The sequence below is a fragment of the Macaca mulatta genome, chromosome 15 (assembly GCF_049350105.2).
Source record: "Macaca mulatta isolate MMU2019108-1 chromosome 15, T2T-MMU8v2.0, whole genome shotgun sequence".
Lineage (NCBI taxonomy): Eukaryota > Metazoa > Chordata > Mammalia > Primates > Cercopithecidae > Macaca > Macaca mulatta.
The window spans coordinates 69,224,504-69,249,114 of NC_133420.1; the positions used below are offsets into that span (position 1 = coordinate 69,224,504).

The following is a 24,611-nucleotide window of genomic DNA, read 5'->3' on the forward strand; positions in this document are numbered from 1 at the left end:
GAGGCTGCTTACAATCTAACACCAACGACCCTCCCCAAGCAAAGACTAGAGTGATGCCTGAGCTGCTTCTCCCTTTTCTCTTTTCAATTTTTCTTGAAATATAAATTGAAGATCTATCCTAATGTCCAATTTGGACATTATTTTCATTGATAAATAATATCCCAAATTAAGTGTATCAATATTGTTATCTCAGGTCTCTGTCTCTCTCTCAAAAGATAGATATTTGAATGATTCATAGAGATTATAGATACAGATATAGATATAGAATAGGACAAACAAGTATACTTGCTACAGTTTTTTGGTGAAAAAGATTACCTTGATTATTTCTTCCATCTACTCTATATTGAAGGGGAGATTTGTAATAGACCTTTACAAGGGAGACTTAGACACTACGATATCTATTTTATGGCAGTTTTCTTAGATTATTTTATAAACATACAAGATCTCAAAACAGAAATTTCAGTAAGTTCCTTGAGGACCAAGACATTCAATTCTAGGTTGTATTGCTTATTCCTAGTACAAGGACTAGCATACAGAGATCTACTCCCAGAATAGATTTTTATACACTATGAAGGGACATTGAGATTATGAGAAGTAATTTAAAATAAAAGTTTCCATAAATAAAATTTACTTTTATATTGCAACCCAGAATAAAGGCACATCTCTGCTAAGGAAATTTGAGGAAAGGAATCACTATTCTGTGTCATGTAGCAAACCAGCTGTATTTTGTCATACTGGTAGGATTACAGAGACAGCTTTTAATTTTTGAAGGACTATACATCTTCAATCCTGTTCCTGAGACATCTATCAAATGATAAAGCCGCAACTACTTCAAGTATCCATGAAACCAATTTCATTAAATTTACAGAAACCTTTAAACAGGGGTCATAAACTCAAATGTTACCAGATGACAGACACATAATAAAGGGAATTAAATAATTGGATTTAAGGCAATTGGGAGTAGGTGGAACTGTGAGGAACTGGAGTACATATGCTTATTATGAGGACATTTTTAAAAACTTATAACATTATACAGTTAAAAAGGTCAATAGGGCAAATTTTAATTTATTATTATTTATTTAAAATTATTAAATTTATTAAAATTATTAAATAATTAAGAATGATTTAATTATTTAGGCAATCTGCTTGCCAATTTTCAACCTTTTAAAATAACTAATATTTCTTCAGTTTAGACTTAACTCTTGTTCAGTAATTCTGGCCTTTTTCATTCTTATACCTTCACTTAAAATGGATTTAATATTTTATCGAAATAATCTTTTAAAAATTTTTTTTATTTTCTGTTTTTTTATTTTTTATTTTCTGTTCATAAGTACTTTCTATCTGCATTGATGTTCCGTCAATTTTTGTATACTAGGATGGCTAAGAAAGATGTTTTCTCAGTGTTAATTATGATAATGTGTACTTCTGGATGTACGATTTAAGATAATTAGTATCCCTTTATTGATTCATAGTTTTCTCATTGATTTTTTTTACCATATATCCATTTATTTGTTTACATTATATATGTTTACTGTTTACTTATTGTTTGTCAATGTTCTAGTGATTGCAAGAATAGCAGTGAACATAGCTTACAGAAATCTTTGCCTCCTTGAAACTTAGGAGACACAAGAAAAATATTAATATTAATAAGTGGAAAATATAGTAATTCAACTAAAGATCATTAATATGAAGAGAAATAAATAGAGTGCAAATAGGAAATATAAGAATCGGAGGAAATACTATTTTTAATTAGGTGGCTTATGAGCCCAGATCCAGTCAAGAGACATAAACATACCAGTTATTATAAGAGAGAGAATTTATTATAAAGAAATGTTTCACTTGATATTGAAGATCTGAAAAGGTAAAAAGCAACATTAAGATATTACAGCACAGCAACTGCAGAAAACAGCTATTTCCCTTAGAACTGTGAGAACAAAGAGAAGACATGAGAAATATTGAAACTGGAATGTTTTTAGGAGGGAACTTCAGAAAGTTGGAAGTTGGTCCTATAAGTAGGAGATGCTGCTCCCTTTGTGTTGATGTCTCTGAGATTAGAAAAGAGACTCTACAGGCCTGGAAATCACACCTCTGAGAATAAGGTCTCGCTAAAGGTGTGTAGTATTGGAGAAACTACAGGCTAAAATCCACTGCTACTTCTAGACAGATTCTTACCGTCAAAATGAGGAAGCATTGCCTTGGTGATATTGATGGAACAGGAAGCGTAAAGAAGAACTGGGGGCAAAAACAGGCAGAGCAAGGAACAAGAAAAGTATGTTCCCTTTCCCTCTTCCTGGCTTCACCATTCCTATATTGTGTCTTCTGTTGGTAGAGTCTAACAAAGCACCAGCTGGCAAGGAAGAAGTGTGTTTTGCAGATCTGTCTCCCTTCAGGCACACAAAGCAGAGTATACAGAGTGTGGGCTTCGAGTTGAGAGACAATACCTTGATAGATCCCATTTTTATTCTATGTTTTAAAATTTCTGTGGTATAGTTAGTGTATGTTCTCTTTAAAGCCATAAATAGATCAAAGAGGCTGAGAAGAAAGGGAGAGAAGAGTCAACTGGGTCAGTATATAGACTCTGGCTTATTGTTTTAAAAATATCCTTCTTAGTCTAACAATTTTCTCTACTCTGAGCCGGTACAGGGACAATATCCAAAGTATACTAAATGATGTAATTATATATTTCGCTTATTTATTTTCCATTCTGAAATGAATGGAATAACTAACTTGTTAGTTAGAGGCATGAGAATAAACAGCATATAGGGTCATCCCAAACCAGTGAGCTAAGTCACTATTATGATATGTCCTTCCTTTCCAATGGTATGGTGAGAAGTCACTGCTGCAATCAGAGTTTTATTAAATTTGCCTTTTGAAATAAATTGGTTGATGTGTAGAAAATTCCTAAACTGCTTAAAATCTAAGGTGATATATTCACCTTACTGTGTTTCTCTCTGTGAAGGCCTTATAGTAATTGGCAACTATATTTCATAAATTTTTGCATTAATCTAGTGTTAGCAAAAATTATTTCTTCTAATTCTGGAGTGTGTGTTTGGGGAGTTTAATAAAATAAATTACTCAATCAATATTTAACTATTTATTTTCTACATTATGCAAGGAAAAAAGGAAAAGGATTCCATCAGATACAGCACTCAACTTTAAAAGATGCTATTTTCCCAGCATGTAAGCAGTTATTAGATAAATACATCCATTTATGAATATTTTCAAAATAAATCTTAGTCCCAAAACATTGAATATTTGAACATTGAGAGGTATTTAATAAGAATATGTCATTTTGTTAGATTAAATATAGCTTTATATGTTAATTAACTTTATTATGGCAATCATTTTATAATGTGCATACATATATATCAGAACATCAGGTTGTACAGCTTAAATATATACAATTTTTTGTCAACGTATACTTCAATAAAGCTGCAAAACCAAATTGATTTAAAAAATGCAATGTCTTGCACATCAACAAGAACATGTATTTGGTGAAAGAAATGAAAAAAGGTGGGGAGGGAAAGTAGGAATGTGAGAGAAAGAAGGAGGGATATCTGTGGGGAGGAAAGAGAAGATGAGAAATGGAGAAATGGATGATGGAAAGAAGAAAAAAACCATAGAAGTAAAGGAAGAAATAAGACAAAGAGGAGAAGAGAGAAGAGAAAGGAATAAAGGGAAAGGGTAGAGACAGGGAAGAAAGATATAATATTCCTCTTGGAATAAAGTAGTAATGTTTAGACTAAATCTTGAAATAACTGGAAATAACAGTCATGAAGTGTAAGATATCCAAAGTGAATAAAAATGAAATTATATGCTTTTTGATTATTTTTATTTCTGAAATAGCTATGAAATATTTAGTTGTTGTTTCATCTTATTAAACATCAGATCCTACAATAGTTTTTTGGTGTTATTTTAAAAATAATTCACCTTTTGCTACTGTTCATTTCATATTTATCTTGGTTCAAAGGGACGTTTAGTATGCTTTATCTTATGGCTAAGTGTCTTCTCAGTCATAGAATATAAATGTGAAGATTTTGGTTGAGAAAAGTTTACAGTTAGAAATCTGAGGGTTTTCAAAAAATTGTTGAATAACGTTGCTGCTCACATTAAAAAATGAAACATATGCTTATAATGTAAAAATATATATCATAGCATATGGTAAGATATTTAAACTTAAGTCTCCTTAGTCTTTTCGTAGTGTATGAGGGGATGATTTTTACATGGAAAAAACAGGTCAGGTTACTTTTTAAAATAGAGATTTCAATTATTATACTTAGTAATTTTAAAGTTTAGTTATTCTTGAGAAGTTAAACTTATTCTAATGTCATAAATAACTGTAAAATAAGATTAGTCATTTTACTGGTTTCAATTTATGTTTAACTAAATTATACATTTGAGAGATTAAAATCTGTTTATACATCTACTTCTACTTAAATAATTAAATTCATTTACACTTCAATACATGTTCAAAAATTTATTTATCTGATTATATTAATCACTTCAAACATTTAACAAGGAAAATATATAGATTTTATAAGGAAAATAGTACTATGAACTTAAGCCATTCTTGTAAGTATAACAAAGCATTTATCAATATAGTATCTCAGTCTTATTTAACCATTCAAATTAACTTTAAACTATATATGTGTATACACACACACACACACACACACACACACACACAGGCACACAATGCAACGACCCCAAAACTCATTATTATACTTGCGTTACTAATATAAGCAGCATGAAACTTTTTTTTATTTTTTTTATTTTTTTGAGATGGAGTCTCGCTCTGTCGCCCAGGCTGGAGTGCAGTGGCCGGATCTCAGCTCACTGCAAGCTCCGCCTCCCGGGTTTACCCCATTCTCCTGCCTCAGCCTCCCGAGTTAGCTGGGACTACAGACGCCCGCCACCTCGCCCGGCTAGTTTTTTGTATTTTTTAGTAGAGACGGGGGAACTTTTAATAATATATTTATTTTTTTCCTTCCATAGTTACAGTTGCATTCTTTTAAGGGAGTGAAACCTAATAACCATCTCATACCTGCTATGGCAACTTTGATTCTGTAACGGAGGTAATGGCCTAAGATTCTGTCTCTTGGATCTGAGTGAAGCTTCCAGAAGACTCTACCCAGACTTGGCTTTATTGACCATTACATACTGAAAGGAACTTTCCAGTGATGCCTTTCCTTTTACCTTGAGTAATCCCACATCCTTTGAACATACAATATGTGTTTTGCCCTTATCATTTCTTGTGTGTGTGTGTGTGTGTGTGTGTGTGTGTGTGTGTGTGAGAAAATGAGATAGAAACAAAGATTGTGTGTGTTTGGAGAGTAAGAGAATATTGAATAAAATCCATTTACTCAAACCAATATTTGCCCAGTTAGTTTCTAAATTATACAGGTAAAATAACAATACCATAAGAATTTAATCAAGTAAAACTTTGGACCTTAAAGATGCCATTTTTCCAATGTGGAACCAATAGTTGAAATGTATTTCCATGGGTTTAAAACATTCAATATAAATATCTGCACTTTCTCTAATGTTTTTGTTGTTTGATTTCACCTGTTTAGATTTTTATTACCCCAACTAGACATAGGGGTAACAACTTTACTGTCAAGTAAGTATAATGATACTTAAATGTTGATCAAAATGAGTTAAGCATAAAGACCTGAAATTCATTTGTATATGACCATTCTTTAACACATTTGAATATCAATATAGATTCTTGGGTTTTCAAATAATTATTGTTTTCACATTTAATTCTTAGATGATCACACCTTGTTCAGAGAAGCTCCTTTAAATGTCCTGCTCTGCATCCCTGAAAGTATTCTTACTGTCTAGCAATGACTCTGTTTTCTTCTCCTATCTTTATTTTCGCTGTTCCAAGATGCAGACAACTCTTGGAACTCTATTTCTTTCAGTGTAGAAACAGGTTTGCATCAAGGAATAGCAGATGAGTACAAGATTGTAATAATAAGTAACACTTGTTGGGACACAGAAATGAATTATAAAATGTTATTTATAAAGAGTTTTTATTAATAATTTCAAATTAATTCCACATGTTTATTTTATTTGAATATAAAGATTTTAAAACTATTTTTTTCTTTTTTACTTTCAGTCCTCTCCTTTATAAAACTTTACCAAGTTTTTTATACTAAATATGTCTGAAAACTCTGGTATTAAATAATTGTTTTCTCTGGCATATATTCCTACTTAAATTTCAGAATCTTCAACAGATACCTAATTGCCCTTTTCTCTTTTTTATGGTGTTAATATATTTCATTGTCCTTCATTCAGTAGTCACATACTGATACTTCTTGGGCTCTGTGGGAGATGCAGTGGAAGCTTCAATTAGCCAAGTGCAAGTTTCTATTACAAAATAAAAAATGCATTTGGTTAATTTCTTAGCATAATGAATGCGGTTTTAGAGGTTTCAGGATATGAACTACTCAATTCTCATTAGCCTTTTTATTTGTCATTTTTATTCAACAGTTGTGGTACCACTTGCCATGTAATGTTTTCCTTCATCTGAGTTTCGGCTGTGATAGGTTGACTGGCTGCATCACGCTGTTTTTAACTGCTGGAAATTCATTTTCTGAATGAATGTTCACTGACATAAACATAAAGAATTTGTGCTAAACTCTGCTGAAATCATGCAGCTATCTAGACAAATAGCCCAGTATATTTATCATAGAGGATGCATTTGGGTAATCAAAATAGGCTATTTAGTCAAAAATTTTCAGTTATTTCAATTGCCTTTATCTAAACCTCTCTTTTCTCATCTGATACAAATTAAAAAAAAAATCCTGGCAAAAACTAAGCAAATACAATTAAAGCATTGTTAGGTCCAAAGTTCCCAGAAAGCCATTTAGAACAGCCAGACACACACAAATAGAATTAGTATAGAATTCACACATCCAAACTGAAAAGTTTGAGCAAGTCTTTTATCAGTTGAAAAGTACGAAATATGAGGAAACAGTTCATATAACAGGCAGAGACTTTAAAGCATTTGCTCAGAGCTATTATAATCAGTCACATCTAATTATTCACATGTGTATAATGACCATGATAACCTTTTTGTGTTCTTCTTTTTAGCATTTCACAGACTGAAAATCCATAAACAAATACAACAAAGGTGCCTCTGGGGATTATGTCAAAGAAAATAAAGATTGTAAGGGATAGTATTCTTTCCATTCAACTGCAACGACAAAAAATCTCTTTTGTGGGTTCACTTAATCTTTGTATTTCCTAAAATTTAAATACTATAATGATACTTTTTTTTGAGACGGAGTTTTCCTCTGTCACCCAGGCTGGAGTGTAGAGGCGTGATCACAGTTCACTGCAATGTCTGCCCACCCCAGGGGTTCAAGCGATTCTCCTGCCTCAGTCTCCCGAGCAGCTTGGGATTATAGGCACCCCCCACCATGCCTAGCTAATTTTTGTATTTTTAGTAGAGATGGGGTTTTGCCATGTTGGCCAGGCAGGTCTTGAAATCCTTACCTCAGGTGATACACCCATCTTGGTCTCCCAAAGTGCTAGTATTACAGGCGTGAGCCACTGCTCACAGCTCTATAATAATACTTTCAATTAATCATAAATTGCATTTTTCAAGCCTTAGGTAGATTAAGCATTTGATGGATAGAATTCAACCATCAAAGGAAGAAATGCAGCCAGGTGTGGTGGCTCACGTCTGTAATCCCAGCACTTTGGGAGGCTGAGACAGGGGGATGGCTTGATCCCAGGAGTTCCAGATCAGCCTGCTCAACACTGTGAAATCCCATCTCTACTAAATATATAAAAATTAGCTGGGTGTGGTGGCATGTATCTGTGGTCCCAGCTGCTCCAGAGGCTGAGGTGGGAGAATCCAGTTGAGCCCAGGAGGTCAAGGCTGCAGCAAACTGTGATCCTGCCTCTACACTCCAGCCTGGGTGACAGAGCGAGTACTTGTCTCAAAAATAAATAAATAAATAAATAAATAAATAAATAAATAAATATGTAGAAAGAAATGGAATTAATATATAGTATAACCAGATTTTATTTTTTCTTCTATTCATTATAAATGTGACTATAGGTTTTGTTAGGAGTTTAAGAGTAAATATTTATAGTAGCTTTGGAAATAACTAATCCACTTTGATGAGAAATCTGATTTTCTTTGTAATAATACATAAATGGAAGAATTTTTTAAAGACATAAGTGATATTATATGAAAATAATGAGACTGTATCAGAAGTTAGGAAGAAATAGTATGCTTTTAATTAACATTTCAAGGAGAATATTCTGAGATATAACTAAGAAAACATATTTTCAGAAACAGTCCTTTCAAATAATATCTGCAATCAGCATAATCAACATATACTGAGCATTTACTATGTGCCAAAATCTGCTCTGTCCTTTTATTATCTCATTTTGTCTTCAAACAACCCTAGGAAATGGATGTAATGTTTTTCCTGTGATTTCAGATAATAAAAGTAAGCATTAATAATATTCAATTATTTCCTTAGGTTCTACATTTGATAATTGGTAGAACTATAATTTAAAATCATGTTCGTTTAATCCTGTTGGCTTCAGTCTTCACCATACCACTTCCTGTGGTTCATTTTTATAAAACATCTAATAATTGTTCTGATGTCTCTCCTTTTTCACATACAATTTTTAATGTGGAGAATGAATATTGTATAAGACTATAAGAGAGGTGAGAAACCTACTGCATAAAACATGATCCTTGACCTACCATCCTTGCTTCTCCCCAAATAGCTGTGTTCTTAGTGAAGCCATATTCAATTTTGTGGTAAATACTCTTAATTCTTCTTGAAATCTCCATGTTCTAGGACTCTAATTTTCCTAGGTTGCTTTATTTTTCTATAAAAGACAAATTTATGTATTAACGGTAGGGTTCTGTTAGAATCCTTGGCAAAGTTATTGGTTTGAAGCTTTGATAATAAAGTGATATGTTCATGTTTCTTCCACTCGCTGGGATTTGTAATGGCTTATGAGGAGAGGAAACAATAGTAGGAAGTAAAATAATAATAATAATAACATCTAATACTTGCCACAAGGACTGACCTGTGCACAGTTAGAGGAAGAGGGACCAGGAGAGCCAAGTCTTTACGTTTCAACTCCTGGACTTTGGCTCAGATTGGGAGGCCACTACCTACTCTCCACGTGTCTCATTTCCAGCTCTTTCTGCACATGAACATTGCACTTTACTGGTAACCACATACTCTCTTGTTTCTTTGCCCACCTTCTTCGTGAAATGTTTTGTATGCCACATTTTCCTTATTATATTCAACTTTTGACTCAAATCAAATCACAACACCTATGAATCCAAGACTAAGACAATAACTCTTTCCTCTATGCAAGCAGAATTCACCAATACAAATCAGTGTCTCATTTTATTGTCATTCTAATTTAATCTTGAATCTCTTTTGTCAGACTAAACTCCTTAAGTGTACGTGGCCTATGAAAATCACTTCTGCATTTTACATGCTTGGGTCAAAATAAAGCTTCTATAAATGTGAATTGAATTGGTATAAAGTAGTAGTATTTAATGGATACATTTATTGATCTATCCATCATAGGAATATTTTATATATATTTATTTAGAAAAAAATAGATATATCTATTAAACAAAATTTTAGTTACTATATTCAAGACATCAGTTTAGGTGTGAAATCCCTAGTTTTTATCTGTAAGGAATTCTCGGGGAGTTTAAAATGTCTCTAGAATGAAGGAATGTATGACACAAGGAGAGAAGAGAACCACCACTATAAGAAACAAGACATATAGTTATATCCCCCATGGCATAACGGAAGAATTGTAAGGGATCAGGGATTATAGAAACGAAAGAAGTCACTTATACCTAGCATTATCGTAAGATATTTTATATAGAATGTGGTCTATAATTTTGAGCCAGGCTTTAAAAACTGTACAGAACTTCAAGGTGGGACTTGAGATGAGAAGGTGGACATAAAGGCAAAATAGGGATTGACAAGGGCAAATGTACTGAAGTACAAACATGTACAGGTCAAAAGCCCAAGAATGTGATTGACAGTTTTGCTAAAGATTGGACTACAAAATGAAGAATAAGAGCAGTTAAGAATGTCACAACCAACAAAACACTGAAAGCCTTCATTCTGTGAGCAAGAGACTTGAACGTGGAAGTGATAAAATTAAAGAGGTGTTACAATATATTAATCTAGAAGTGATGTTCAGAACTGACTGAAGGAATAAGAGGCAGGCATCTACAATAATTTAGTTGCAAAGCATGAACCGATAAATTCTTTAAAGAGAAGCAGCAGTGGAAATAGAGAGTAATAGTGACAGGAGACAGACAAATTCCTAGGCAGACAGAGACAAGTCCCTGGTGAAACCAGACCTTCAAGCCAAAGACCGTTTAAAGCCTGAAAACTGAGCTGCTGGTTCCACATAGAGTCTATGACCAGAGTGAGAACTTCTATACCCATCTCACCCTCTTTCTCTCTCTCAATTGGTTCCTTCCGAATGATGCCTTTAAACCAATTGAATGGTGCTTTTTCCAAAGCCAACCCAAGGACCAATCAGCAGGCACTCACCCATTCTAAGTCCACATATCCTGGACTCAACCTCACAAAGGGCTACCCACTCTCGGATCCTCTCTTTCACAGCTGAGAGCTATCCTTCTGTCGCTCAAAAAAATTCTTCTCTGCCTTATTCACTCTCTGGTGTCCACACACCTTATTCCTCTTGGTGGCAGTACAAGAACCCAGAACCCACTGGGTTGCAGGCAGTGGGAATAAAAGGGCTGTAACACACTCCTGCTTGCCATACTATGGAAGAAAGAGAACTGTAACACGCTCCTGCTTGCTGAGCTACAGGAGTGAAGAACTGCAACATCTCTTAGGGGCTCAGACCTTGGGACTCCTCAGGCAAGAGCTGTAACACCCCTTGGGGTTTCGCAATTGCTGTCATCTCCAAGTTTTCAGGTGTCACTGTGTTCCCTTTGTCTAGATGCTGCTGCCCAAGGCAGAAGTCACTAGCACTACGCCTGGTCCAGCTGTGGGCTGAGCATGGAGCCATGGCAGGTGCAGTATCTGGGCCAAAGCATCAGCCAAGTGCAGCCTGCTGGGCCAAGTGGGCAGAGTGAGCCCAGCGGGCCCTAAACAAGGCTTGGGCAGAGACGACGATGGCCATAGAGATTTCTGGTTGCTGAAGCAACACTGAAGGAATCCTGTAATGGGAACATAGGCTAATGGTTATCAGTTCTGTCTTAGGTGTGGTAATTAACAATGAACCCACAGAAATTTTCTGTTTTAACCAAGTTGAACTAAAAGAAAAACAATTCAAAATTAAAGAAACTTAAATTTGAAAGTTGGATGTTATATTTTTTCAGAAAAGTATACATTTTTTAAGAAATCTAACATTCTTCTCCAATAGCAATTACGGTTGATATCTCATATTCCATATACAATGATAAAATTATTAGCATGATTACATGTTTGATATAAATAGAATTAGTTTAAATAAATAAAAATGTATAAACAGTAAAGAAAAATAGACGTATGTACTCAATATTAGATTGATTCATCTGGAATGATAAATATACTTTATGTATTTATTTTTGTTCTCTTGAGATAACATTTTATTTACTTAAAGCAAAGGCAACCATGGCCCCACTAAACTGAATATAAAAGCAGATGAGAAATTCAAATCTAACTGATCAGAGTGGCCCTGAGCCAGTCATTTAATGACACTTCCAATGACTCTTATAAAACAGAGACAGAAATAAGCTGGAGACACATACCTAGGAGTGTGACTGTGTGACCAAACTCAATAACTAGACAAATTTGAATGATTTATAAAGCTCTGTAAATTGTAAAGAGTAAGATTAATTTGATGTGGATGGATAATGGAACCACCATTCTTTATAAATGTTATAGATCTTACTTGCTTTACAAATTCAATTCTTCTCATTACTAACTTTCAAAGCACATTTTAATATCATTATCATTAGCAAAGTACTGTGTGTTTACAGCATTTGTATATAACTGGTCTGATACCAATTCATTTTAATGGGTATTTTTATCTTAACATTCAAATTTTAATCATCACTCTTATCTTCCAATAGGATCAGTAAGTATATTCAGTGACAACGTGTATTCTTTTCCTTTGGGTTAATTGGCCAGATGCTTACTTGATTAACATATCAAAAGGTATATATTTTATAATAAATCATCAAAAAACATTACAACTTTTTCTGTATAAAGCTCAAGTTAAGTAACACATTTATTCATACCCAAGCTTACAGAGGCTGCATATATAGCAATTTTCACTGTTACATAATCACGACTAGTGTTATGATTAATTTTACAGGTCAACTCTAGTGGCCATGGGGTATGAAGGTTAAGTATTATTTCTGGGTGTGTCTGTGAGGGTGTTTCTGGATAAGATTAGCATTTGATTTGGTGGACTCAGTAAAGGAGACTGCCCTCTTCTAATCAATTGAAGACCTGAACAGAACAGAAGATAGAGGAAGGAGAAATTCATCCCTTTTGCTTCTGCCTGCCTGCTTAAGCTGAGCTATAACTGCTTTCTCTAGGCCTCAGACTAGAATTTACACATTGACTCCGCTGGTGGAGCTTCTCAGCCTCCGTAATTATATGAGCCAATTCTCAATGTATAAATCAAATATATATGTATATGTATATAAGATGATAAATTATATATATATGCAATCATATATATTTTATATACATTTATATTACAGGCAATCTGCTACAGGTACTTTTTTTCTGGAGACCCCTGACTAATACAACTAAGATACACAAGAATGCAAATCTTTGTAAGTTCAAAAGCTTTCATTTTAATGATAAAAAATCATAGAAAATTAATCGCTGCCCTTGGCTTCCCAATAAAAAGAGGATACTAGTCATATCAGAATTAATATATTTGAGCAAAAAGTGCTAATGCTTGTAAATTTTACTTTCATTTTAAACAATGTTCCTTTTGCAAATTTGATTATTGAAAGAATATGCAATTGAAGTAGATGTTCTTTTAGGAGGTTGGGAGGCTACTGTAGCCAAGTAGTTTAAATATAAAGTTCTGATATTTCTAAAAAGTAAAAGTACGCCTTATTCTAAGAAATAAGAATTAGATAACATTTCTACAGAAACATCATGGTATTCATTGAATGCTACTGCTCTTGTCTCTGATAGTAAATTTTAAAATAATAAAATATTTGCCAGGGTTATAAATAACTCACAGAAATTTTAGTGTCACACTATGTTAAAAAGTTCGAGTTATTCCTAGAGTTTGGGAAATAAGGAAAGAGAACTCTGACCAGTTCTGTTTTGCACAAATAAACTGGCATGCAGAGAAATTGAAGACTGTTCAGAAAAGAGATCAGAGTTAATTAATGGACTTATAAAGAACATATATTGGAAGAAGTTGAAGGATATACAACTGTTTTAACTAGAGTAGAAAATTTTTAAAAATGACGGTATGATGTAAAGAGTTCAAGGTGATGGTTAGAACATTTAAATCTTCAAGAAGAAAGTTATTAATATTTTTGCCTTGGGTGTTAAAGAAATAAGTTTTCCTTAACAGAACTTTGAAATATTGAAAAGGCTTAAAGTGAGAAGTTACAGCAATGCTGTCTCTGGGGAATTATAATAAAAAAATAGGAAACATTCTCATTTTTTCTGGGGGCAGTTTATAGGAAGCAGGGGATGAAATGCATGACATCTCCACTGCCCTTTCTAGCCTTGAGGTTATATTAAGTTCAGTTTATTCAACCAAGAGGAGGTTAGAAAGTTCATTTCATTTCTGTATCATCAACTGGGGAAATAACTTATTAACTGATAGATTTTTTTCTTTCAAATTTGTTGTTTCCCTAGTGGATCTCCAGTTTTATCCAATATTACTCTCTGAGCCACAGCAATGATCTAGCAGATATAAGGTCAACGAGTTAAATTATATGAAGATTTTAATATGTATAAAAACAATTTACTTTTAAGAAGAGAAACAAGAAAGTACATTTTGGTCTGTTTCCCTCAATTCCCTTATTAATATATATTTTAATATATCATAATGTGTAATTTTCAAGATATCTTTTTGTAGTTGCAATTTTGCATATACATTTATTATGCTATAAACACTTAAATATTACTTTGATAGTTAAATATTTGTTTCATAAATATAACATGTTTAAGACAATCCTATTGTATATATTATTTAAAATTTAACAAAAAATTTTGCAATGCACATCTTTATACATAAATCTTTTCTTCAATCTTGATCTACTATATTATGTTCTTATATAGATTTTATAAGAAAAATTGTTGTGTCAAAAGCCGTTACAATTTTTCAGATTCTTAGGATGTATTGACAAATCACCTTCTGGAAATTTAAGTCAATTTTGTAACAATATAATTACATTGCAGGTATGCATATTTTTCTCCAAATGTATACAATACTCCACAATATTCCCTTTGAAACAATAACAACAAAACTTCACTAACTTAAATAGCAACTTATTATATTTATATTCATATGTTAGAGTTCTAGTAAAAGACAATGTGTTGACAACTGACATTTTAAAAAGAAAACAGGATCACCCATTATAAAATATTAATAACACAGCTTCAAAATTAAGTATGCATTGTTCATATATATGTTAGTGCAAGACGGTACTTATAAATCACCATGTAAGTTTCTAAGAATTATGAGAAAGCCTTCTACAAAACTGTTTTCTTAGGTATATATCAAAACACATAAAGAAATACATGACAGTTATCATATTCATATTGAAAGATAAGCACTGCAATTAATTCAAAGAATAAAAAGGCGGCCGGGCGCGGTGGCTCAAGCCTGTAATCCCAGCACTTTGGGAGGCCGAGACGGGCGGATCACAAGGTCAGGAGATCGAGACCATCCTGGCTAACACGATGAAACCCCGTCTCTACTAAAAAATACAAAAAACTAGCCAGGCGAGGTGGCGGGCGCCTGTAGTCCCAGCTACTCGGGAGGCTGAGGCAGGAGAATGGCATAAACCCGGGAGGCGGAGCTTGCAGTGAGCTGAGATCCGGCCACTGCACTACAGCCTGGGCGACAGAGCGAGACTCCGTCTCAAAAAAAAAAAAAAAAAAAAAAGAAAAAGACCCAAACAAAACACAACAAAACATAAAAAGATCCTTCATTTGAAGTATGAAGAAATAGAGCATTCAACAAGGATTGGAAACCCTCTTTCTCTTCCTCTTCATGTCTTCCTAGTTATATGTGTGACTCTTTAGACGTATATTAACATATCTTCATGGTCACATGTTTTCTTTTAACTCTTAATTTCTGCTAGTTTTCCTTCTTTCTGATCTTCCTTTGTCATTAAAGAAATTTTGCAGACTAGAACTTATTTCCAAAATTTATGATATAAAAATCAAGACTATGTTAGCATCCAACTCAAGGCCAGAAACCCAATTTGAAATATATCAAGCAAAAAGGATATTGTGTTGAATTAAATGGCCAAACTTCAGAAACGATGAGCGGAGATGGGTTCAGAGATACCTAAACTGTAGACAGTTACATCACAAAAATCGTCTTCATCATTTTTTTTCTGTACTTTTTTGGTACTTCACTACTGAAGAAAGATGACAGTGAAAATGAAGTAGAAACATTCCATTAGATGCTCACATTTTCACAGCTTTGCCAAAAAATAAATAAATAAAATAAAATAAAATAAAATGAAGTAAAAGTTTTCTTTCCAATCCTGTTTAGAAAACCTGGTTAATATTATTAAACTTTTTTTTATAAATGAAAGAATACAATTTTATTCTGATTTTAGAAAATGTAAAACACAATAAATAGACTGAGCCACAAAGCACGTGATCATAACAACAAATATCTTAATTTGAATTAAAAACTCTCTAACCAATTAACGCTATATGTAGGATCCAAATGAAGAATTCACAGTTAATAAGTATAGAAACAAAATGCAATTGATTCTGTGCTGTCATTAGTCTACTATAAAATTTCTACCAGAATTCACCAAATTGCTCCTTATTAGCAAATCTAATGTCTGCATGTATTTTTCACTTGTATAAATTATCTGTACCTGTCAACCTATTGCTTCACTTTTGTCCAGTATTAAAATTTTTTCTTCCTTGATTTCATAGTAGATAATATCAATATGTCCCATATTGTTCTTTTGTTTTCTTTATTGTTGTTTCCTGCAATAGCTCTCTGAATTGAGGGGTTCACCAAGGCTGTAATACTATATATATATCTTCTCTATAGTTAGTCATATAACAGTAGTTCTCCTCCTTTTTAGTATCTTCAACTTTTAATATCTGCAAATGCCACCTGCAGCATAGACACTGTACTACATCTTCATCAATAGGTTATTTTTTTTCTTGATCATGCACAGCTAAAGTGCATTTCCCTACCTACCCTGAGGGAATCTGAGTTGAATTCATGAAGCTCTGTTGGATATTATACACACCACTTCCAAACCTGTCACCTAAAACATCCCATGCACCTTTCACAAGCTTTTTCTTTCCTGGCTACTCGATTTATGCAATTCATCCAGTAAAGGATTTCAACGCCCTAGAAGAGAATGAGACTGCTAGATGAAAGTAGCTTAGATCCCTGAATAATTGTGCAGAACAGACTCTAAGTTAACTTAAACTTATTCACCTCCTGTCCTTCTGATATTGAACTCACAACATGAACTCAGCCATGAGAAATAAATAAATTGTTATTGAAAGTCACTAAAATGTGAGGGCTGTTTGTTTTAACAGTTAACCTCTCCTGACTCTTCAGCATTCCAATCCTTATTTTTAACTTTGGTCTCTTTTTTCATGTATAGATCCATATTTCCAGTTCCTTTCTTGACATTTTCAACTACCTGTTTTGTAATTCCATGCATTTAATTATAACTTATTGTTTTCCATGAAAAGAATAGCTATATCTCAACACCACTATTATCATGAAGGAAATAATCATAATTATATTTTAATAACACTAAAATTATTTCTTTATGTGTGGCCCCTCTTTCACTTCAGGGCCTTTGTCTTTTTATTAATGAATCTTCAATAACTGGAAGAGTATATGTTACACAGTAGGTGCTTGGCTAATATTTGCAAATAATTGAAAAAAATAAATAACATCTAACTGATGTGAAATTTAAAAATCAGGCATTTTTAGATTTTTCTTAACAATAGGTAGAAAATTCATAAAGCTGAAAATTATGTGAACTCTAAATTCCTCAAGTCTCTTTCATCTGTCTCTTTTCATTTTTACTTATTCACATTAATTCATATAAATGACAATTTATCCGAAATTGTGCAAAATGCTTCATTTTGTCACTGGAAACTGGCAGTACCCTAGGCTATCCTGTATGCCATTGCTACATCAGACTTTGAAAAGACAATTTAATCAGATTATTCCCCTAGTTAGGTTTTTCATTGTTCGCCAAATTTGGCAGATATCTTACTTCATCAAGTTCTCCCATAATATGTTCTCATCCTATCTTCTTAGTTTAATTTCCCCTGCATGGAAATATTTCAGATGCTCCAGTCAACCAAGAATGTTAACTATTCCTCATCACTCAAGGCTATTTTATCTACTTGAAATAATTATTTATCCTAAAATATGTCTAAATATAAATAACTCTAACCCAAAGAAGTCTTTCTAATAATTCTAATTAAATGTGATTGTTTTCTTCTTTATTGTCCAGAATTTTGTTTGTTTGTTTTGGGAATCTATCACTCAATAATTAATGTAGCCACATCTGAAGCTAACTGCCTGGATTTCATTCATGACTTCTCTGCCTAGTAAATATGTGATAATAAGCAAATCATTTAACTAATTTGTGCTTCAGTGTATTTGTAAACAAGTGGTGGATGCTATTAATATCTACCTTGTTATATTATTGAAAAAAATCAAATGAGTTAACACAAGTAACATTCTTATACTAACACATCATACATTAGTTAGTATTATATAATATTTGCAATTGTTTTATTGTTACATAGAACTCAACACAATTTTATTGTACCATTTGCACTGTGAAGCATGAAATTTTCCTTATGCTTGCAATATACATACATATGCCATAAAAAAATTTTAAAAACAAGTTTACTTCATAACTGCTCATTCATTCAACAAACATCTAAGAGATATCCATTCTGTGACAGAATTTTTTTTCATGCTCTAAAAACACATTATGTGGTAGGTGTAGTAGTTCCTAAATATTGCCATATCCTAATCTCTGGAAGTTGAGAATATATTGCTTTATATGGCACAAGGGACTTGTATATTTGATTAAATCAAGAATCTTTACATGGGACACATATTCTGAATTATTTAGATGAGTCCAATGTGATCATAAGACTTCTCATAAGAAAGAGAAAGGAGATTTGAGGTCAAAAGATGGGATGTAATGAGAGAAACAGAGGTTGGAGTGATATGCTTTGAAGATGAAAGAAGGGGCCACTAGCCTATGGATGAATGTACATGACCTCCAGAATGTGAATAAGACAAGGACACAAATTCTTCCCTGGAAACAGATTCTTCCTCCAGAAGGAACACTGTTCTTTGATACATTAATGTTAGTCCCCTAAGACTCATTTTGGACCTCAGTAACTATAAAATAATACATTTGAATTGTTTTGTCACTAAGTTTGTGTAACTTGTTACAGCAGCAGTAAGAAAATAATTAAAATGTTACAGTAGTGCCACCAAGACACTGCACCTCCACATATCCATGCTCATGTGCAGTTTCCTCCCATGTTGTTATTGATTTTGGGCATGAGATTTATTTTGCTCAGTTATACACTAACAAACACAACCAGTAACTTGCATATAACACATTGAAGCTTGTCCTCTCTTGCTGCTGAAAAACATTCTTCTATCCTGTAAAAAATTCCAAGTTAGACTTTTTGAGGATAAGAGAACAAATATGGGTTTTGCTATCCCAAATAGCCCACCCATGGCTGTCCTAGCAGCCATATCCCAGATTTATAAAAGATCCCCCCCCCCACCCAATGTGTAAAGCCTTCAGATGGAAAATTGTTCAATTTTCACTGTTGGAATGAAACTGAGCGAGCAAAGAACAAGTAGTAAGGGGATGAGGTCAGAAGGAGAGCAGCACCATGGAAGTCACAGCCTGTAGTTGGATCATGCTCTGCAGCATAAGGCAAGCAAGTAAGTGGCATTTATCTGACATATTCTGAAAGAATTTCTGACTGCTAAACAGGGAAAAGACTGAAGCAGGGCAAAGATAAAAGCAAAACGTTCAATTAGAAAGCTATTTCAACAATACAGGTGAGAAATAGCAATGCTTTGGACAATGATAAAAATAGTACAATGTTGAAAATTTGGTTGGATCATGGATGATTTGTAAGTTGAGATGACAGAGTTTGCTCATGGATCACACACGAGTTGTAAGAGAAGAGGATTTATCTGATTTGCTGATGTAGGGTAAACTGGAGGAACAGCAGATGACTGGTTTGGGAAGAAGGTAAATAAGGTAGAACTCAGTTTTGAATGTGTGATGTGGGTGATGTCCATCAGACATTTAAGGGGAGTTGCTGAGTAGACAGTTTTCATTGTTTGATGAGCCAAGTCAGAGTTCAAGTAAGAGAAAAGTTTGTGTTGGAGATATGAGCCTGGGAACCACCAGCCTACCTGCAGTATTTCAAACCAAAGACAAGAAGAGATTTTCTAGGGAGATTGTGTAGAAAGAGAAGAGAAAAGCCCTGCACCTAGGCACTGCAACTTTTAAAGATGAGAAAATGGGAAGAAGAGGAGTCAGAACTGGGGAAGAGGCTGTAACCAAATTCTATCTACCACAATGTTCTATGTGATTCACATACAACAATATCATTCAATCTCCTACTTTACAGGTGGGAATAGCCAAGATTTGGGGAAGTTAAGCAACTTGCCTAATATCATAAGTGAGATAGCTATGTTAAATTCCCTAACTTATTAAATTCCCAAACCTCAGGTTTTAAACACAGATCCAATTTTATGTAAAAAAAAAATTGAGCCACATAGCCAGTTTTCTGTTCTTCTTATATCAAATTATTGACTACAAATTACTAAAGTTTCACTTGTCATATACAATGTTATTTGAGATTGAAAATCCCTGGCTCCTCCCTCTTTTACTAACCACAAAACTGCTCACAGCTGGGATATGAACCATTATTACTTATTCACTACTATGTAAGATAGTTTATCCAGAGCATAAAAAGGAGTGAATAGGGCTGTTAGAAAAGAACAGTCACATTACAACAATTCAGTTTGGTTATTACTGCATCATTTCTCCCTTGTTGGTTATATCCTCTCAATTGTTGAGCATTATCTTACACTTTAAACATTCTTTATATTTGGAGGAACTGGAGAATATTTCATTAAAATTATCATAAAGCTGGCAACCAATGTCAGCTGTAAATTATTTCACTGTGTAAGCCATTGGGATATAAACATTTCCTATCATAATATAAAAAGTTGAGTGGGATGCATGGGGGAGTCTTATTGAATCTAAAACCTCGGGTTTACTCTCTGCCTTTTTCTTTTTTCAACTGTTATTAGAGAGAGAGAGAGTGAGAACACAAAGAGTTGTTTCTAATGCAGCTTTTAGTACCTTTGGCTTACCGTAAACACCACAGTGATTAGGATTTATAATGAAAATAATGCTTATATTGACAAAAAATTTAAGATAATTAAAATTAATGTGCCAGTGTAATTTAGAATTGAAGATTAAAATGGGTCACTATTGGGACATTCATAAGTTAATATCCAGAACTTTATCAGTTAGGAGTTGATACCTTCACAATTACCCATGGGTCTTCTTACCTCCAGCACTGTTTATGAAGTCTATATTTTGCACTTCCTTTAGAGTTCAAATAATTTTGATCATCTTACTTATATGCCCCCTTACTTACAAACTTCTAAAGGTCTTTCATCCAGTTATATGTAATCCTTGGGTGACTTCAGAGTCAGCTTGGTTGTTTTGAAGAAGTACATATTCTAAGGCTCTTTGCTTATACTCAGAGATTCTTATATAGTAGGTAAGCACGGGGCAAAGGAATTTTTATTTTTTTTCTGAAGCTCCTTAGAAAATTCTGGAGCCAGGGCATAGCTTGTAAAAGAGTAGTTATACATTTGGCAGTGGATTGGGAAGAATTAATCTGCAGTGACTATCGTATTGACTAGAATGTTAGAGCTTCTATTTTGTCTATATTTAGTTCCAAACACACTCAGACACACACACACACAGACACATAGACACACATGCATTTAATATATGAATTGACAAAGGTACCTCTTGTCCATAGGTCCCTGTGGTAATGAGGCATCCCAGGGAAGAAAAAGAGTTTTAGTCCAGGGAGAGTTTGATAAGAGCACATAGTTTTGTTGTCTTCTAGCACATTATTAAATATTTCAATTTATGACTGCCCAGTTACATGAATGTAAAGTTTAGATTTTGTAGACTTAACTCATCAAACTCTTACCTAATAAAAAAAACTTTCACACAATAAAAATTCTCAAGAATCTGATGACTATGGATACTATCAATAATGTACATTTTAGGCCAGGCACAGTGGCTCATGCCTGTAATCCTAACACTTAGGGAGGCCAAGGCAGGCAGATCACTTGAGTCCAGGAATTTGAGTTTAGCCTGGGAAACATGGTGAAACCCTGTCTCTACAGAAATATATGCACCAAAAACCAGCAGGGCATGGTGGCACATGCCTACAATCTCAGCTATTTGGGAGGTTCAGGTGGGAGGACCACTTGAGCCCAGGAGATTAAAGCTGCAGTGAGCCGAGCCGTGATCATGCCATTGCACTCCAGCCTGAGTGACAGAGTGAGACTCTGTCTCAAAAAAATAATAATACGAACAATAATGATCATATATGTTTTGGTAATCTGACAATCAATTTTATTTCAAGGCTTAAAGGAAAAACATTGCTATAATATTTTATAAAATGTAAGCCTTATAAATCGACATTATCAAAAATGTACTTCAAATAACTACAGCATTTCAAAACATTTCAGGTTTGTCACTATAGTTAACAAACCTCACCTTAAATATATATTGTGTCCTAAGAAATGATATTTGATGATATGAAGATATCTTAAAATATACTTTAAATACTGTTTATCATTTATTTTATCTGTACTTAATGCCAATGTTTTTGTCTTTTACTGTGATTTAAAATGCAATAGTATAAGCATACAACTATAGTTACATATATTTTAACTAAATGATGACAAATATATGAAGGTATATTCAATTGTTTTTTAAATATGAACAAAGAATCCAAAAATTGAATACTACTTTTGAAAAATAAAATCCAAATTTCTGGACAAGGCACAGAAAGGCTCCTCATCACTTGACCCTAAGTTGTGTGCAAAGATACCCTCAGAACATGGTTTTTCTCCCTTCTACAGGTATGCAAAACCCTAGCCCAAAATAAAGGGGGCAGAAGGAGAAGAAGGAGTTGGGATAGTTAAGGAGAAAGATCCACATGCCCTAATCTCATAAATTCTAAATAATTATGTGCCTGGAGGATGATCCAACAAAATGCTCTTTTAACAAGTGCATTTTGAAAAGCACTGGTTTAAGCACACTTATTATTGGTTATTATTCTTTATATCTGAACCTTTACTTGTTCCATTGTCATTGCTAAAAATATTATTTTTCTTACTGGGTGATATGGTTTGTCTGTGTCCCCACCCAAATCTCATCTTGAATTGTAGCTCCCATAATTCCTATGTGTTTTGAGAGAGACCAGTGGGAGGTAATGGAATATGGGGGTGGGTCTTTCCCATGCTGTTCTCATGATAGTGATTACGTCTCATGAGATCTGATGGTTTTATAAAGAGGAGTTCCCCTGCACATGCTCTGTTGCCTGCTGCCATGTAAAACGTGACTTTGCTCCTCCTCTACCTTCTGCCATGATTGTGAGGCCTTTTCAGCCATGTGGAACTGTGAGTCTATTAAACTTATTTCCTTTTTAAATCACCCAGTCTCTGATATATCTTTATTAGCAGCATGAGAACAGATGAGTAGAGTAAATTGGTACCAATAGAGTGGGGTGATGTTGTAAAGATACCTGAAATGTGGAAGTGACATTGGAACTAGGTAACAAACAGAGGTTAGAACAGTTTGGAGGGCTTAGGAAGATGCGGGGAAATTTGGAACTTCCTAGAGACTTTTTGAAAGGCTTTGACAAAAATGCTGATAGTGGTACAGACAATAAAGTTCAGACTGAAGTGGTCTCAGATGGAGATGAGCAACTTTTTTGGGAACTGGAATAAGATCACTCTTGCTATGTAAAGAGACTGTTGGCATTTTGTCCCTGCCCTAGAGATCTGTGGAACTTTGGACTTGATATATGGTATCCGGTGGAAGAAATTTCTAAGTGAAAATGTGTTCAAGAGGAAACAGAGCATAAACATTTGAAAAATTCACAGCCTGACAACGCAGTAGAAAAGAAAAACCCATTTTCTGGGGAGTAATTCATGCAGGCTTAAGAAATTTGCATAATTAACAAGGAGCCAAATGTTAATCACCAAAACAATACGGAAAATGTCTCCAGGACTTGTCAGAGACCTTTGTAGCAGGCCCTCCCATTGCAAGCCAGGAGGCTTAGGAGAAAAAAATAGTTTCATGGGTCAGGCCCAGGACCCCCCTACTCTGTGCAGCCTAGGGACTTGGTGCCCTGTGTTCCAGCTTCTCCAGCTGTAGCTAAAAAGGGCCAAGGTACAGATCAAGCCATGGCTTCAGAGGGTGCAAGCACTAATCCTTGGCAGCTTCCACATGGTGTTGAGTCTGTGGGTGCACAGAAGTCAAGAATTGAGGTTTGAGAACCTCCACCTAGATTTCAGAGGATGACAGAAACTCCTGAATGTCCAGGAAGACATTTGCTGCAGTGGTAAGACCCCCACGGAGAACCTCTGCTAGGGCAGTGGGGAAGGGAAATGTGGGGTTGGAGCCACCACACAGAGTCCCCACTGGAGCACTTCCTAGTGGAGCTGTGAGAAGAGCGCCACTGTCCTCCAGACCCCAGAGTGGTAGATCCATTGACAGCTTGTGCTGTGCATCTGGAAAAGCTGCAGACACTCAATGCCAGCCTGTGAAAGCAGCCAGGAGGGGGCATTGTACCCTTACAGGGTACAATGGGTACAGGGTTGGAGCTGCCCAAGACCATGGGAACCCACCTCTTGCTTTAGCATGACCCGGATGTGAGATCATTTTGAAGCTTTAAGATTTTACTGCCTCATTGAATTTCAGACTCTCATGGGGCCTGTAGCTCCTTCATTTTGGCCAATTTCTCCCATTTGGAAGGGGTGTATTTACCCAATGCCTGTACCCCCATTGTATCTAGAAAGTAACTAACTTGTTTTTTATTTTACAGGCTCACAGGCAAAGGCACTTGCCTTGCCTCAGATAGACTTTGGACTTAGAATTTTGAGTTAATGCTGAAATGAGTTAAGACTTTGGAGGACTGTTGGAAAGGCATGACTGGTTTTGAAATGTTAGGATATGAGATTTGGCAGGTGCCGGGGCAGAATGATATTATTTGGCTGTGTCCCTACCCAAATCTCATTTTGAATTGTAGCTCCCA

General features: G+C 34.5%; 1 long non-coding RNA gene across 1 annotated transcript in view; it reads left to right on the forward strand.

The window, feature by feature from the left end:
- LOC144334808 (uncharacterized) overlaps positions 1 to 24,611 on the forward strand; it is an 816,293-nt gene that overhangs the window by 645,350 nt on the left and 146,332 nt on the right. The window contains exon 2 of the long non-coding RNA XR_013405048.1: positions 3,971 to 3,974. This is a non-coding gene — a long non-coding RNA (uncharacterized LOC144334808). The remainder of the gene's footprint in view (positions 1 to 3,970; positions 3,975 to 24,611) is intronic.